Source organism: Copadichromis virginalis, linkage group LG19, assembly GCF_057382275.1.
Source record: "Copadichromis virginalis isolate Kocher_CV1m ecotype Utaka linkage group LG19, C_Virginalis_male_GT1.1, whole genome shotgun sequence".
NCBI lineage: Eukaryota > Metazoa > Chordata > Actinopteri > Cichliformes > Cichlidae > Copadichromis > Copadichromis virginalis.
In genome coordinates, this window is record NC_140636.1 from 32180390 (window position 1) to 32185541 (window position 5152).

At 38.4% G+C, this 5152-nt stretch overlaps 1 long non-coding RNA gene across 1 annotated transcript; it reads right to left on the reverse strand.

Moving 5' to 3' along the window:
- Positions 1-2033: 2033 nt before the first annotated feature.
- On the reverse strand, positions 2034-4544 carry LOC146686509 (uncharacterized). The gene is made up of 4 exons (XR_014916922.1): positions 4481-4544; positions 3936-4014; positions 3462-3557; positions 2034-2699 (listed from the first exon to the last, which is right to left on the reverse strand). It is a non-coding gene; the product is annotated as an uncharacterized LOC146686509 (long non-coding RNA).
- Positions 4545-5152: the final 608 nt, after the last annotated feature.

Below are 5152 nucleotides of genomic sequence, written 5' to 3' on the forward strand. Positions count from 1 at the left end.
CAGGGAGTTAACTGTGAGTCAAAACACTAGGGAGCCTGAATAGTAATATCACGTAAATGGTGGAACGATTTGGCAATGAATGAGCGGAAGGACCGGCTTCTTATTGCAGTGGGTGAGTAATCAGTGCGTGTGTGCGGAAACCAGGAATAGCCTCGCCTCTGGAAATACGGAGCACAAAGCGCACATGCTCACTGAGGAAGAGAAGTAGAGAAAGATGGAGCAAGAAGAGCAGGGAATAAATAGAAAAGGTGAGCTGTCACCGAGGAACCGGAACACCAGGGGCCATGACAATTGTCCCACTAGTACTGTGGAAGGTCCAGCTGGTACTTTGCAAACTGTGTTTTTATCTTAGGATTTCTTTCACCTTTGTTTGTGTTTCACACGGTCCTCTTGAAGGGAGACAAATTTATCTTATCATGGAGTAATAAACACTTGGGTCTTTAGAAATGTTTTTGGAGCCTGCGCATCATTATAATTCTTCTTCTAAGGTTTTATGAAAGTTATTGTAATTGAGGCATGGCTCAGTCCAACCAGTCTTTCTCATGACAAGTAGACATTGTCAGTAACCAGATTTTTTATGTTTTTACACTAGCCTTTGCTGCCAGTCGGAGAGAGAATTATTCAGTGTGTTCAATAGGCAGCACGCTCATACAGTATACCCGCTCCTCTGCTGCTTCTTCATTAACGAATTACCTAAATGAATGAATTACCCTCAATACAAAAAAAATCTGAATAATCTGTAATGTAATAATGTGTTTCAAATTCATCATATGTACTCTCGTGTCTGCCAGAAGATGACACTGATAAAAGAAGAAATTGGAGACAAGAAGCATGTGGTTACCTTGCGTACATTATGTAAGTGGCACCGCTGTTTGAAAATTCACTAACCAAGATCACTGTCTGTAGTTCAGTACTCAGTGAAATGTGAAATAAGGTCACAGTCACCTTTTCTGTACCTTTTTGTTAAAGCTGTGGATAATCAAGATTACGTTGTAACACTGATGGTGATGGCTGATTTATGAATTCTTATGTTCTTTTGCGTCTTGAGTCTTTTGATTTGCACCAAATCATAACAAGTCATTACATGGAAAACAAATGTTTAAACTGAGACATTTACAATTTAATAAAAAATATCAGCTCATTTTGAATTTTACGAACGCAACAAGTCTCAAAAATGTTGGGAGGGGGCATAAAAAGGCTGGCAAAGTAAGTGTTACTAAAAAGAAACACTTGGAAGAACCCTTTGCAACAATTTACGTTAAATGGCAACAGAAACGTGAGTGGGTATGAAAAGAGCATCATAGAGAGTTTCAGAATGATGTTTCTCAACAAAAACTTGAAGACTTTAAATATCACGTCATCTGCAGTGAATAACATCAACAGAGAAAATTTCTGAAGAAGCAATGCATTAAACAGTCATGCAGATCTTCAGACTTTTGCTATCTATGAAAACAACCATAACTGTAAAGCACGTTAAAGCTCTATGAAGCAAAGAAGAAACCACATGTCAATGTGAGAAAAGTGGGAAACTATTCTGTGGTCATCCATCCATCCATTCGCTTCCGCTTATCCTTTTCAGGGTCGCGGGGGGCGCTGGAGCCTATCCCACACTGTAAACCCGAACAAGTTGACTGAACTTAAAACTTTTGTGGAAACTGATTACCTCAAAAGATTTAAGTACAAAAACTCATATCTTCTAAGTATGGGGTACTCAAAATTTGTATTTATTGTTAACCTAAAAATTTTAAATTATATTTTATATTTTATTAATTGAGCTTTACTCAAAGACTGTATACTTTAATTTCAATATTTTTGTGTTTCTTGTAGTTTATTATTTTGATGCAACACAATGCAATTATATTACAACCTAAACTCAAATTATCTGATTATTAATTAAAAGATATTTATGTTGTGAGTGTAGACTACTAAAAAAAAAAAAAGTACGGAAATTCAGTTACTTTACATTTTGTTTATTTAACATTTTTTCATGAAAATTTAAAAACATCACAAATGTTTTTATGAAACAACTAACATGGACATCGGCACCATAAAGTGAGCATTATAAATTCTGTGTAGAACATTTATCTTTTTATAAACTCACAAAGGACGACATCAGTCCTAATTGCATCTTTCTCAAAATACACAAAAATGCAAAACAAAAAGTCAAATACTAATCACTTTTTTTTAAATAGAAATGAAAAACAATTTTTTAAAATGGGTACAAAGATGATCAGCTTCCAAATAACCAGATAAGGCAGTCAAGTATAGGAAAATTAGGTAAACTGATGGAGTTAAATCCACCCAAAGCCTGTAGTAAACTTAAAGTGCTTAAAGTGCTTCAAACAAAGTGCTCAGTAACAGAGTGCGTGTCCTAACAAACATTGCCTTATATTCCTTAAGAGCATGTAGGCAGGGGTTTCAGGGGTTTGCCGTCATCAAGCCCCATGAAGATATTTTGGACTAAGGCAAATGTGTGAACCAGCTTCCTGGGGTAGTCTAAATGCAGAGCATAGATCAAGCCAAACAATAAAGCAAATGCATTTGCAAATCTGGGAATATCACACATCACCTAGTCGCCTTTCACCAAAACAGCCATGCTTGAGGAAGTAAAATGGACTGGACTGGGAAGCGCCGTCGGTAACCACTGTGAGAAGGGCAACTGGAGTGTCAATGAGGGTCGACTCATCCAATGCGTCCGCCTGGAATAGACACAGTATCAATGGTAAATGGCCTGTATTTGTATTGCGCTTTACACATTCAGTCATCCAGACATTCACACCCATTCACACACTGGTGATGGCAGCTACATTGTAGCCACAGCCACCCTGGGGCGCACTGACAGAGGCGAGGCTGCCGGACACTGGCACCAGCGGGCCCTCTGACCACCACCAGTAGGCAACAGGTGAAGTGTCTTGCCCAAGGACACAACGACCGAGACTGTTGGAGCCAGGGCTCGAACCGGCAACCTTCTGATTACAAGGCGAACTCCCAACTCTTGAGCCACGATCGCCCCAATTAAATAAGTAAGGTTGGTTTGAGAGAATGTGACAAGCATGACCTGTAATCTAGCAAAACATTCAGCAGTGTAGTGGGTTACTTTGTAACGAGTTAGGGTACTCTACTTTTTTTGAAAAATGTACATTAACGTGTTAGCTTCTTGCATTACATAATTTGTATTTTTATTATTTTTCTAAAAAAAAAAGTAATTTTTTATTTCATGACTTTATCTCAAAAAGAAACTAAATCTTGACTTCAGCCTGGTTTTTGGGCCACCTGCAGCATAGCCATAGTGCTGTGATACGCCTGTGCCCTGCTCCTGACCTGTGTGTGTGTGGGTTTTCTACAGAGAGGGTATTTTGTTTGTACAATTTGGTAGCTGCTAGGGTATTAAATTGTATTTAAAAAAATCCATAGCATTTTATCTTACTGGCAGAATTTAAGTAATGCAAAAATACACTTACATTACATGTCTAAAAGAATTCTGGGTCCTCCTCCCGCAGGTATACAGGAAGGGCACGAAGTACTGCAGTGCGTTTCACGTTGATATCAGGCGCCTCCTAAAAAGGGAAAAGAAAAGTTCATTTAACGCAAAGTTTTCAGGTGTCATTCTTTGGGGAGAATACATGTTTATGAAACTGCATGACATCAGACTCTACTAAATTTTGGAGACTTTTCTTTTAAGATACAACCTTTCTGTCTCTTGTGACAGAGAGTATGTTTCTTAATCATTTGACAAAAACCCTACACAGTATTTTAAAATAGTGTTCTCCAGATCAGAGCTGTGATCTATATAGAACATGGGGTTCAAAGCAAGGAAAAATTGTGTGTTTATCAGTGAAACCTTTAATTTGTGTTAATTTTATCATTATCAATATATGAAATCTTCACCTTAAGGGACTTAATGAATGGTTTCTTCAATAGATCTTTCAACTCACCTGTGTTTACTGTCTCCACCTGAAATTAATTGCAGTCTGAATTTTTTTTTCTTCTGTCTTTTTGTCTTTGGCCTTCAGCCTTGGAAGAAAAAATAAAAATATTGAAAACCTTATAAGCACACTAAATATACAACACCTTGCTATATTTCAATTGTTTTAGATAGAAGTTGCCACTGCTAGCTAAGTCACTTTTGAATGATGCTAATGAGAAGAAAAAAAAAAAAAAAACCTGCCGAACAATGAGGCTGCTGTTGTAAAAACGCCAACTTTCTTGCGTTGGCAAGGGGTCGTTAAAATATCACTAAGACCCTTTCTTTATGTGTGATTCTTCGTAAAACTGTGTTTTAATTGGTTAAAACTGTAAAACTGACGACATAATCTATGTTTGAAAAAGAGCGCGAACAACCGCGAACAACTATTCACCACCTGGGTCTGTGCTTTTTAACACAACAGCGCATTCGAAAACAAGTTATTGGCTGCAACATATTAATATACTTGCTTTTTTACGGAAAAAATAAACATAACGAAGGTTCCATTTTACTTACAAGTTTCTCCAAATGTGTTCTCCAGTCGCTCGAGAAGGGCAGCCATATTGAACAGAATTTTCTGTCACCGTCGTTCAGGTTAGAGAGAAGACGTCATGACGTCCACATGCGGAGCTCGGAAAAAAACATTTACTCAAAAATCATAATTAAGAAAGCAGTATTTACTCTTAACTTCTAAGCCATGTACAATTATAACTGTTTGAATCGTTAACCGAACAGAAAAGTTTTAAGTTGTTTCAACTTTGTGAGGAATTTTAATTGTTATATCCACAAACTTTATAAGTCAGGTAGACTGTTGGGGTTTACAGTGCAGCTGTCATAGGGCGAGAGGCAGGGTACACCCTGGACAGGTCGCCAGTCTGTCGCAGGGCTAACACATAGGGACAGACAACCATTCGCACTCACATTCACACCCAGTGACAATTTGGATTATCCAATTAACCTATCCCCACAAGCTGCATGTCTTTGGACGGTGGGAGGAAGCCGGAGTACCCGGAGGGAACCCACGCAAACACGGGGAGAACATGCAAACTCCACACAGAAAGACCCCGGCCTGGTGTTGGAATTAAACTCAGGACCTTCTTGCTGTGCGGCAACAATGCTATCCACCGTGCCACCGTGCTGCCTATTCTGTGGTCAATGATCTGAAATTTGTAACTGTTTTTCAAAAAT